This window comes from Squalius cephalus (assembly GCF_949319135.1).
Source record: "Squalius cephalus genome assembly, chromosome: 14".
Taxonomy (NCBI): Eukaryota; Metazoa; Chordata; class Actinopteri; order Cypriniformes; family Leuciscidae; genus Squalius; species Squalius cephalus.
Genome location: NC_137135.1, coordinates 26,474,401 through 26,487,647, shown reverse-complemented (window position 1 = coordinate 26,487,647; position 13,247 = coordinate 26,474,401). Strand labels below are relative to the sequence as shown.

Genomic DNA, 13,247 nt, shown 5'->3' with positions numbered 1-13,247 from the left:
CAGGCACACTTTTTCCTTTTCTTTTTTTGAACGGACAAGTACGGAAATATTACCTGATATCCACCAGCATGGCTAACACACTGAATTAAGATGTTAGCTCACTTGTGGCTGTGCTGCGAGTTCAAGTAGAGTGAATAAAGGCTCTTGCGTACAGGTCCCTGCTGGGCCCCATTGATTTGCATGGCACAAGATGAAATGCATGTTTCCAGTGAGCTCATTCCACCCCTCCAAGCATTATTTTCTCCTGTTCAATCAGGACTTATCTTAGCAGGCTGATGTTTTTTTATAATGGCACTCATAAATTTCACAAAACAAAGGCCTTGCTGAGATCCATTTTAACTTGTGCTTTGTGGTGGTGTAATATATTTTGGCATTGTGGAGATGTGTATTTATATACCAGGTTAATATCCATGCACCCGGGTTAATGGAAAGGGACTGATAGTATGATTTAATGTGAGGAAGACGATGTGTGGGCACTTCAGAAGTGATAAATGTTAATGCACACAGAGGCTTCCATACTGTCTTGGTGAAGCAGAAAAGAAACTCATTGAGCTTTCTTAAGCCAAGCAATGCTTATATTTCAGAGAACAAAACGTGAATATAACTTTTTGCCAACATATTATATTGTAGGTCAGCAGTTCTCAAACCCACCCCCTTGTAATTATGACAAAACTGATTGTCGTCCGAAACTGGGAGAATTGATATTTTAAATTCACCACAATTTTGTGATTCAGATCAGAACATTATTATGTAAACGGAACTCATCAAAGCAATGTTAGCAACCTAAAAAGTTTAATTAAATCAATAAAATTAAATAAATTTAAAAAGACTGATAGAGTACTTTCTAGATTAATTATCCTATCAGAAAAGTACTGTGGCAGTACCATGGTGTTTCAGGTCATATAATCTAGTAGGCCTACTTTGAAATATACCATGGCAATACCATATAATATGTCCGACAAAATATTGGTAATGCATGGTACTTTTTGTAAATGCATTCATTGGCACAATAAATGATACAGACTTATTTTATTTAATTAACTATAAGAATTGTGTGGGTTTTTTTTAAATGTAAGCCTTTCCATTTCTAGTGCTGCAAGCACCCTGACTAAGTTGGTTTCTTTAGAATTTAGCCAAACCCAATACCTTTACCACTTAGCCAAAGGAATTAAAAACATTTTCTGTTAAAAGTTTCGTTCATGTTAAATTCAGTTGGAAAGATCATTGCAGTAAATTATTTCAAATTGCACCTTTATTTTTCCCCCAAATTATAAATCATGGTTAGAGTGAGGTACATACAATGAAAGTAAATTGTATCCAGAGGGTTTAAACTATTTAAAGTGATGCTCAAATATTTATTGAAGAATATCATTTCATCAAAAAATACTTTAAATGTATTATTTGACATGTAAAGCTGTCTAAATTATGCATTTTAATATTCTAACATTGCCTGTCCTTTATTTTAAAGACAAAAAAAAAATAATAATAATAATAATTAAATGACAAGTCAAAAATATTGTCTGGTAATTGACATTATGCTACAAATATTGTCATTTGATCTGAACAGGAATTGAACCCTCTGAACTGGTGGTACACTGATCCACACCATTTTGCACACACACAAAAAAAAGAGCAATGACTCCACTGCCAACTTATTAGTTTAGTAAGACTAGTTTATAATGATCTGCGATGTAACACAACAGAGCCACAAAAGATTCTCCAACACTGATAAGACACTGATCATCTTTCCCATGCCCCCTTTGCAAATGTGCTTTTTGACACAGCAAACACATTCATTAAAAATGGCAAAAAAATCTGTAATAAAGACATACTTGTAAACATGTTTGCAGCATGTGCAATGTTCTCTAACATGACAGAACAAGCCAATTACTCACATCCCATTGGGATCTGGATATTTTTGGAAGTATTAAATTAACTTTCCCCAGCTTAGCTGTATGGTTTTAAAATATCCATTGATTCCCTGTGAAGAACTGTGAGCATGCTATTCACACTTTGTGAGCAGTGTACAGAGACATCACTATAAAGCACCTGAAAAACACCAGAATGAAAAAGTTAAACAGTGCTAAACAACACCAAACTTTACATTAGGTGAGTCACAAAGATTTTAGTTAATAAAGTCTAATTGTTATGTGCAAGAGACTCTTGAGGCTCGGTCAGACCCTGTTCCTCTGTGGTGCAGAGAACAAGAAACAAGAACATTGTTCAACAAGAACAATGAAAACAAGAGAACCATCAGTTGAAGCTGTAATAATAGATTATTGGCAAAACAGATTTGGCAAACCCTATTTGTGTTTGTGCTCTGGAGAGCGTCAAATGTTTCTATTTACAGCATGCTTTTGCAGCGATGAGCAATGTAGCAACTGTGTTAGTCTCCGTTCCCAAGTCCTCGTTTACCAACTCAACACAAATAGTTAGGTCCGCGAAAATTCTTACAGTTTGCCGCGGAAACGGTTTTGTTGTGTGGGCCGCGAGTTGGAAAAGTTTGTTGTAGAACAGAATTTCCCAACATATTATTTCCAATGCATCTGTGCCACAAGAGACAGACTAACTACACTGAGATTGATCGTCTTACTGTTAGCACTCTTTAAATAAGACAAGCCGGTCAATGAGCTTCACTGGAATAAAAGGTAATGGACGTTGATCAACCATGAGTTTCAAAGTAATTGATAATCCTGCTCTAGCTGTGGAAGAGTTTCTGTATGTCCTCTGAGGTTTTCACTTAGCATTTTTAATCATTCAACAAAGATTATGTGTCAGCAGAGAGAAGTGTTGTGTGCTGTAAATAAGATACAGCCGGAATGATATGATTGAGGTTGTGGTTGTTGTCAGCAGAGCTCTTTGTTTTGCCTGTATGGTGCTCTGATCGTGGGAGGGAGAGTCACCTCAGCCTCAGATGGCACACCCACGGTTCGTTCATTTACCATCTGATGCATACTGCATACAAACTTGGAATGCCAATCAATCAATAAATAAATAAATCTCAGGTGCCAGTCAAATTTAATACATTTTCAGGGTCAGAGTTCAACAATTTTTTAACAATCTGCTTTCAAAGACAGGCACATATAAAAGGTTTTGAGGAAGAAATAACAGGATTTTCTCAATTATATAAAATTAGGATCAAACATTTTAGACTAAAAAGTAGAGATGCATTTATCAAAATTATGGGTAGAAAAGCAGATAATCATTTTCATGTTAGTAAGTAACCAATAAATGGAACAAAATTCAATAATATTTTGTCTTAATTAGTTAAAGTGGATATGAAGCTGTCGGTCAAGGCAGTGCTCAACTATAAGGAAGGACTGCCCAATGGCCCGGGGCCAGTGTGAACGACGCTCGGGACAGTTGAAGGAACTGTCACTTGCCCGATCGGGTCAGTGCTGTAGGGGTGTGCAATATATATCGTCTATGATATCGTAATGGTTGATTTAACGGTCTGACATTAATGAGTACGTCTCTCACATTACAAAAACCAAACGAAAACACCCATTGAGTGCACGCATAGACACTAGGCCTACTGTACGTGATGTAGTCTAATAGAGACTAGCGCGCGTGCACATTTAGAGCGCACGCTTTTACTACGTGATTTAGTCTATTAAAATGCATTTAAAATGCCCCCAGATTCAAGATAAGAGGCAAAAATGCCCCTGTATGTCTTATATGTATTTCATTTAATATAGTTAACCACACTAAGAGTGCCGTTTTTCTCCAAATATCAGCATGATTACAAATGTGACATTGATTTTATACAACGTACAGTTTAATAAACAAGTTAATATTAAGTTACTTACATTTTAGAATCGCCTGTTTCGCTAAATTGCGACAAAGTCCAGTTCCAAACAAAGTCCACAGCACTGTTTCACATCTCTAGGCAACCCACGACGGTGTATCTTTACTGAATGAATCAGCTTTTCGAATGAATCAGCTGAATCAATTATTCAATGACTCACTCATTAAGACAGTAAAATGCTTCCTTAAGGAATGAATCAGCCGTTTGAATGAATCAGGCTTGGGGGTGCAGACTAACTTTTTTTTTTTGCTACATGCCATGGGATTAATCAATGCATGCTGATGAATGATGAACACAATAAGACCTAATGTTAGCAAAATGTTTTAATCTTTTAACTCTTAAAAAAAACTATTAAAAAAACATGTATGTTCTTTAATGTTTGATTATATTATTTCAAGTGATCCTAAATTATCAGGTGTTTTTAAGAAAGGTCCGAAATTGGTATTTAAATGTCAAAACAACCTTCGTGACTTCGTGAAATCTGAATTTCCTTCACGTGTAAAACAAGGTATTCCAACTCTTCCTCCAGGCAATTACAGGTGTGGCAATTGTGTCCAGTGTGCCTTTACACATAAGTGCAATTCTTTTAGTCATCCACGTACTGGCCGCAATATTCCGATACGTGGTACCATTACCTGTGCTTCTACTCATGTGATTTATCTCATTCGTTGCCCTTGTGGTCCTGGTATGTCGGTAAAATCATTGCGTACTCGCATTAGCGAACATTGTAGTAATATTAGGACCGTCACCGGAGATATGCGTAGTCCTATAGCGTCTCATTTTAAACAAGCAGGCCATAACGTCAGTGTTTTACAATATATTGGTATAGAGAAGGGAAAAAAAACCTCAAGAGGAGGAGATTATGAGAAGAAATTATTACAGAGGGAATGTTTTTGGATTTATATCTTAAATACTTTGGTCACCATTGGGGTTGAATGAGGACTTTGATATTAAGCCTTTTTTTATAGTGATTGAGTCATTTCTTTATCTGCTGTTTATTATTAGTTAAGCTGTTTGTATATATTTTCTTACTAGTAACCTGTGATGTCACGTTACCTGGACTCAACAGATACAACTGTAGAGATACAGTTGAGGACAGATAGTGAAAGATAAAAGGCAGAGACTGTGAAATCTGGATGGAAACGGGACAGCCACATGGCATCAGAAGAAATAAGGGAGGCTGCTATTGCATTGCCCCTGGATGTAAAAATTAGTTAAAACAAAGGGCAAATGCAACTGCCTCTGAAACAGAGAACAGTACTGCTTCACCCGATACACATCCAGACACAAAGTCCCACTGCCACAAGACTTTCATAGTTATACTAGGATATGCAGTATGTTGCTAAAATGACTGTCAGAAATTAAAATGGACCATTATAAACACCTGTCTATAATTCCAAAACATACACAGATCAAAGTTGATACAAGCCGCCAAATAAATGTCTCTTACCGTAACTCCATAGGTTGAATAACCTCCAAACATTGATCCCTAATCCCATCATCTTCCTTGCCATCATCTTTTTTTATCCTTTTGCATTCCGTGCAATAAAGTGCTGACAGTACATGGGTGTTTTTCCTGCCTCGCTAGCTGCTGTCTGTCTTTCAGGAAGTTGGTCATTCATTGACAGATGGACACAGAGGGCTAGGTCCATTTGGTTGAAAGAATATCAGGGATGGTGTCCTCAAATAGAATCCTTACATAAATCCATCAAGGTGTTGCAGGATGTAGTCACCAACATTTTTGTTCTAGAAGAGAAAGAAGATATGCATTTTCTAGAAGAGATATACGCATTTTCAAAGCATATATGTGCTAATAGATAATTTAGTCAACTTTGAGGCCATTTATATTCTAGTTTACTCATAAAAGTTAACAGACGTTGACTAAAAGCCACAAAACAATGTTTGTATCACAGGGTTCCTGAATAAACATCTTAGATTACAGTAGCTTAACAAGCAGAGACTCTAAGCTAATTACAAAAATTGGACCCCGTTCAGCAACAGGAAGTACCGCCAAAGCCAAGTGACACGAAAGCAAGCGCAAAACCTTGAGATGACATGTCTACTTTTTAATAAGTTCAATGCTATCTGCTGTAATGGAAAAGGCTGTGAGCCAAGGCTCATAAACCATTCTGTATCATTCTCTTTGAACTATAATAGACCTTCACTCTGCGTAGGTTACCTCACAGCCAGTGCTTTTGTATCCTCTGTATTAGCAAGCTTTCAAGTAGCCCGTGTGTGTGTGTGTGTGTGTGTGTGTGTGTGTGTGTGTGTGTGTGTGTGTGTGTGTGTGTGTGTGTGCATGTGTGTCATTGCAACCATAAACACAGTAACGAAACAAGACTTCTCTTTTAGCTGTGTGCAGAGATTTCAGTACCTAAGGCTGTATAGCGTTTACATAAATATGTACTGAGTCTGACTGAAGCCAAGTGGTTCATTTAATAAAAATTAAAGACAGGCAGTAAAAAAGACTATAAAAACTGACACTACGAACCAGACAGAGAGGTTTACCAAAAGTTACCTCTACTACCGTATTTTAACATTTTAGGCACATACACAACAGGGTTGTATATGCAATATATGTGTGTATAAGTAAGCGAGTAAGCGAGTAAGCGAGTGAGTGAGTGAGTGAGTGAGTGAGTGAGTGAGTGAGTGAGTGAGTGAATGAATGAATGAAGGTAAATAATTGTTCTTCACATCATTCAAACAAATTTCTAATCAAATTCCATTCGAATTCAAAACATCTTTCCAAATCAAATTAAATTCCAAATCCTGTGTCAACAATTCAGTTCCATTTCACATTAATGAAGGGATCCAATTCTTGAATTGTGCATAACCCTGATCATGTACTGAGCAAAAGTCATATCAAAGTAGTTATCTAATACCAAATCATATCAAACTTGGCATCATTTATAAAATTGTGTTTCACCCAAAAATCATTAGGCAATGCTAAAATGAAGACAGTCACGCTAGAACTACTTTTGAGACCACGACTAAAACAGAAACAGAATATTATGTCATGCTCTAGGGCTTTTTTTGATAAATGTTCATTAATTCAAAAATGATAAAATATGCTATCTTTTCAACTTTTCCACAACAAATGGAGTTTTTAACTTTAAATTTATTGAACCAAGAAGTCAATCAGAATGTGCATTTAGCACATCTTTAAACCTTTCATTTTATGAATTCACATTACAGCTAACCAAACGCAAACTTTGGTACTGAAAAATGGGAAGACGTATCCACATGTTTGATTACCATATTAAAACCCGCTTTGAAGGTTGTTTTGGCTCACACAAGTTTGTTCTGTCTTGTAAAACATCCAGAATTTTGCTATTCAGACAGTGCCGATATTGTCCCAGCAGTTGCATTGTAAGCTCTTTCTCCTCCAAAGTCTGCAAAAATGCTCTTCCCCCGTCTCCCTGCCCTTCCATCATTGTTTTCTTACATCAACCATCTGCTGTCTGTCCTGGGGGTGCTGCACAGGCGGGTTTGCACCCCACATAGCGAGTCATAGTTGTGCTTATCTTTGCAAAACTCTCTGTGCATGACAGCTGGCAAGGGGCAAAGTTTAGATGCCAACACAAAAAGCCACAAAATAAAACTATGGGGTTGGGGAAATAACACTGTCATCCGTCTGAACAATCCAGATGGCAAAAGGTTGGGAGAAATGCGACTTGAAATAAAAACCTAACACCATCTAACCTGTGTCTTAATACGGATCTAAAAGGCTGCGGGAGTGGTTTATCCCGAGTCCCTATTCCCCTGCCTCTGGCTGTACAAACCCTTTCCATTAGTACGTTCTTGTAGTCACTGTGCCATTTCAGCGGTTCGCACCCCACCGCTGAACTCCAGCCTATGTCGGAAACACAGAGGTGGCGCTTCAAGGCCACATTCTCCATCTTTATTTCACAGCAAACCTGAGCCCTGTTGCTCAATCACTTTTCTCCCTCGTGCTTCATCCCAATCCTATCCCCCTACATCTCGAGGCCATTCCGGAGAGTAATCCCAAAATGAACCTGCCAGAATCCACAATGAAATCCAGAGGAAACCATAAACAGCTTTACTGCTGGGAGCTATGTGATTTCTCCTTGTTCTGAGGCAAGTCAATTAAGCAGCCAATGACCTACAGAACATGTTGTAATAGTTCCAGCACAACAAGAATTGCTTTTAATACCTAGCGGATATAATAGTAATTGGACCTGATGGTTATTGCATATTTAGGCAATCTCACACCGCACATCTTCCCCTTTGTACTTCTGAAGTGTTCTTAACCAGTTTGTATTTCTCATTTCCCAAACTTGCTTCTTGCAGGCAATTGCACTGGCCAATCAAAGCTAACCATACAGATATATCATTTCTTAAGACGTGGTTTGATAAATGTTATATCGTAGACATGTATGCGTTACAAAAGCTGGTGGTTAAAATACAAACAAAATGTAGTGCCTCCTTTGCGTTATATCTTGCAGCTTTAGTAATTTTTTTAAATTGTTTTTGACAGTGTGATGAAAAACGACTTGTGAAATTAAATTTTTTTTTTATGTTTTATTTTTTTGAAAAAATGACTTGTGAACATGAACCCTTGACAACTAAATGCATGTTTTATGGATACAATTATGTGTTTGCTAAAATGCTTAATGCCGGTTTACAAAAGGTTACTAAACAGTTCTTACTCATCTAAAAGCATAAAATCTACCTTTTTAAATAATTCTGTGAACGTTTTTATTTGCAGGGAAATTACAGAAACAATTGTAAACCATAGCTGCATTACAATTAAAACAGAAGAAATTATCGCTTCTGTATCATGTGCAGTCAATACAATGGACAAAGTCAACTTATGAACATTTGTATGAGACATTTGTGTCCTTCAAATTAAACTTTGTAATATGTTTTTGATTGTTTATGATCCTCAGCAACGGTGACAGTTGACAGAATGAAGTTCCAAAGAAGATACATAAAATTGTTTTTCTTCTTCTTAAAATCATTACCGCAATTTTTACAGTGAAAGAAGGGAATTGGTCATTGATGATGACTACAAGGTACAAAACTGTCACTGTAAAAAAATGTAAAAAAATAAAAAACTGAAAAAGATATGAAATGAAGTCGACAACATGTTTTTACATCAACTCAGCAAAATAATATAAGCAATCTACAACTTTTTTATAAGTTCTACAATTTCTTTTTAGTAAGTTTAATGTAATTTAAGTTGACATTACTTATACAGCCAAGTTGATTGTACTTAATGTAAGGCAGCAAAAAAAATGTTCTTCTTCCAGTGTTGGACTTGTCACTTCCCGTTAAACCCCTAAGCCAATAGCATTTAAGCTTACAGCCCTCCATGTAAACATTTGGACACAAATTACTCTGACCTGCAGAGACTCACACTTGTTTGGTTTTGTGTATTTTGCAGGTGCTTTGTACTGTAAAACAATGAGGATGCTGAAGGGTCAAACTCAGTGCTCGTTTTGTGAAACTTTGAATGGAAAATGGAGGCCAGGGGAGCGTGAGTCATTATACAACCTCACTATGTACAACATCCTCAAATCTTTTAAAGCTAAAGACTGAATGCTGCCATAGCAACGGCCTCATTCATGAGGTTTCACACAAATGCAAAGTAAATAACCACATCACACAACATGTGCATTAGTTACCACAGATAAACTGATGCTACTCAGAAAACACCCCATTGTTATTTTAAACGATGTTGATTTCTGCAGCTTTCTCGGTTTTTAAGATCACTTGCAGGAGTTTTATTGGCAATGCAAGGATCTTCACTTCTGTTCTACAGCCCATTAAGAATTAATGATTTCATTTTGAATATATGATTTGCTCTCCCTCTTCAAACTACAGAGTGTGTGGCTTCTACAAGAACGATAGGCTGGAGTTGTCATTCAAATTCCCCCTCATTTTCTCTCAGCACACTGATGGCCAGTAAATACATTAATTTTGTATGTTTCAATTATTAGTTACCAAACAACCATCCCTCAATTTGGGTGTGTTAACCCTTTCCTCAAAACTAAGCCAATTACATAATTACACTGTATAAAGTTTTATACATTTTATAAAGTACACAAGTTCAGTTTCTGTTCAATTTTGTTAAATTGAAATTTTATTAGGCATTTCCATTCCATTCATTAACATTTATGAATGTGTTTATGGATCACTGGATGCATACAGCGTTGATTCTAAGATATGGCATCAAAACATGTCCGTTTTAATAATTTTATGGAAATGCATTTGCCTTTTCATTTCTGACTCTGCAACTGCACCTGTTCTAACTAAATACTGGCTGTATTGAGAGTAGAACAGACAGTTTGAGTTCAGTGAGTCTACATATAAAAAGCACTGTCACATTCGAGAGTTGATCGTTGTCTGCGCATGGTTTGTATTACCTGAAATAAAATTCCATGAAACATGCAAAAAATATATTTCAAAGGCCCGAGCAAATCAAGCCTCTTATTGTATTTTAGGAATTTGTGATAGAGCCTTTTTGATGTGCTTTTCAAAGCCACTTTGAGCTTCTCTACCATCTCCCCTGTGTTTTTCCTCCTTGTGTGCGGGAGGATAAATTGGATCTGACTAAAGTGCTAAAATCAGTCTTACACTTTTAACATCTGGTTTCATGTCCAGATTGAGGTCAGTAGCAGGTATGCTGGGACTTTAACAGAGTCTATAAACTGCATTAAGTGGTTTGGTCATGGTGCAATTTTTCGTAAACAAATGTTTACAATTTTTTTATAAATGAGAACATTTAGCATACACACTGAACTAACTGCTAGTTTCCTAGCAATTTTCCTAATTTCCTAACATTAATCCATAGCATACTGCTATCTGGAAATTCTTGGGTAGCGAATAGCCTACATCACTGACAAAAAGTGGAAAGATATGTTGGTTGAATGTTCAGGAGAAAGTTATTTTAAGAAATGAATTACTGACTAATGAATTACTACTAATGAATTTCTACTTCCTGACATCTTTTTACTGACAATGAATGTAAACTACTATTGTGCTTTCATAGTCATCATGATCTGTCAAACAAAGCTTGCATTTACTTTTATACACAGAATAGTATACATCACAAGGAACAAGTTAATAGTGAATGAACACATAGTGGGTCACATTTACTACTGTTATGTGTGCTGAAAAGGTTCTCATACAAATTTCATTGGAAAGGCCAGTTCACACCAAGGACGGTAACTATAACTAAAAATGATATTAGGGATGCTCCGATCGATCGGCATCGGCTGATAATCATATTCTAGGACTCCATATAGTCACTAAATTTGGCCAATCTCACGAAACTAATCACAATTTAATGATGCAAAATCATAAAAAAGTCACCACAGACGCGCATGTAAACGGTATACAGATGAGGCTTTTTGCACCACTTTCTGCTTTGTAACTCCGCAAAACATTACTAAACCAAAATAAATCCCACTTCTTTATTTGGAGCAGGTTGTCTCCTAATGGAGTGACATGACATGCTGCTTGGCTAAAGCTATAGGACTTCCGGGATCCGATCATGACACAGTGTTTTCCAACGTCATTTGAAAGTTCAACCAATGAAAACTATGGTGGGTAAGGACGATGTGTAGATACCAATCGGACTTCTCGTGTCTAAAAAGTACAAAAAAGCTAGACGCATGTCGGTAATTATACATTATTTAAGTTTATTTTCTTTTAACATATTTTCTGTTAAAGGGATACTCCACTTTTTTTGGGAAATAGGCTCATTTTACAACTCCCCCAGAGTTAAATGTAACAACAAAAGAGTCAAGTTTTAAATAGGAAAAATATTTTCTATAAAAAATATTGATACAGGACCTGATATTTAGGTAAGCTTCATTTGTCCCACGTTGCAAGCCTGTGCGCTCACTAAAGTATTCGGGTGCTCTACTGTTCTTTGTTTCCGTCAACATCGTGTTATCAACAGACTTAGCATATTGATTTTTGAAATTTATTAATCGATTAAAATCATTACAAATAGGTCACATACAAACAAAATGGGTCCAAACTAAGCCATTGCTGATCGATCAACTGTAGCACGACTCAGAGTAGCGCTGTTTCTGAATCAATCAATGTTTAAGAACGAATCGTTTCAGTGAACAATTCAATGAGTCACTTCTACAGCTATTTGGTGCCACCTACTGGTGTAACAATGTAACATGCAGAAATGGCAGAGAGGCTCACTGAAAAACTGGATTTACACACAATTTTGCAGCTTGCTTTATCAATATGATTACTGCTTGAAAATATCTCCACACAAGTTACAGACTCAATCTTTCTAAAAAAACAAAAACAACAAAAAAAAACAAGCCAGCTTTAAGATACTTCTTGCTAAAGACATTATTTTTAATTTACAAGTTTTAATTACAAGGAAACATGTCTTACTGCAACTTGTCCTGCTTATAAAATGTTATGTGAAGAAACATTTTTTTTTAAAACAAACAATTTAGAGGTTTAAAGAGTGTTCCAGATCCATCTCGCTGTAGAAATATATGTAAATAGAATTGGTATCCCTGAGCGGAGACAATAAATGTCAGAGCAGCTCTTGCCTTGCCACAACAGCATTTCAGCTGCACAACATTTCAATTGCCACATTGTGGAAGCACAACATGACAAAGTAGCGACTGAGACAAGATTATGGTTTCAAATACTGGCAGCCCTGGCTATTTTCATGGCCAAAAGCACATGCACTAGTTTAAAAAAAAAGAGTCACTATCATAAAATCTGGTGACGGTGGCTTCTACTGGGAGCTGATACCCACAAGTCCTTTATTGAGCAATATGTACAGGCACAGCTGAAAAATCACATACTCTACCTCCATTACAGGCACTATAAAGAGCCACACCTCATTACGACTTGCTAGCTACCCGGTCTCTGATGAGATTTGGAAATAGTTATCATTTAGACCTGGGATGATTTATTCGGTGACTGAGACTGAGGTATTTCCTTTAGAAATCATTCAAATATGGTGATTTGGTGCTCAAGAAACATTTATTATTATTATAAATGTTAAAAACAGTTATGCTGCATAATATTGTTCTGGAAACTGTGATATTTTATCTTTGATGAATAGAAAGCTCAAAAGAACAGAATTTATTTTAAATAATCTTTTGTGACGTTGTAAAAGTCTTCACTGCCACTTTTGATCTTTTAATGATCATTTATCACCATTGATCATTTAATGCATCCTTGCTGTATACAAGTATTCATTTCTTTAAAATAATCTTACTGGTATGCATTTTTTTTCCAATGACCATTTCTCAACCATTTAGACACTCTTACCTAACCTGGAATCCTTCAGATGGCTGAAGAAGTGACGCAAATGACGAGGTTAGCAAATCGACATGTTAATGAGAATGGTCATGTGTATTCATCTGTGTGACCTTATAGAAAGCTGTGAAAGTTCAGAATGAGCCGTTTTCGCTATGATTCAATA

At 36.4% G+C, this 13,247-nt stretch overlaps 1 protein-coding gene across 4 annotated transcripts in view; it reads right to left on the bottom strand.

Moving 5' to 3' along the window:
- Window positions 1-13,247, bottom strand: part of lingo2 (leucine rich repeat and Ig domain containing 2) — a 383,251-nt gene that overhangs the window by 312,242 nt on the left and 57,762 nt on the right. For 3 of the 4 annotated variants that reach the window (XM_079891776.1, XM_079891770.1, XM_079891772.1), the window contains exon 2: window positions 5,259-5,554. The gene's annotated coding sequence lies outside the window, so the exon portion shown is untranslated. Of the gene's footprint in view, window positions 1-5,258; window positions 5,555-5,987; window positions 6,060-13,247 lie in introns of those variants that run through there. The other variant, XM_079891767.1, reaches the window with a different exon arrangement.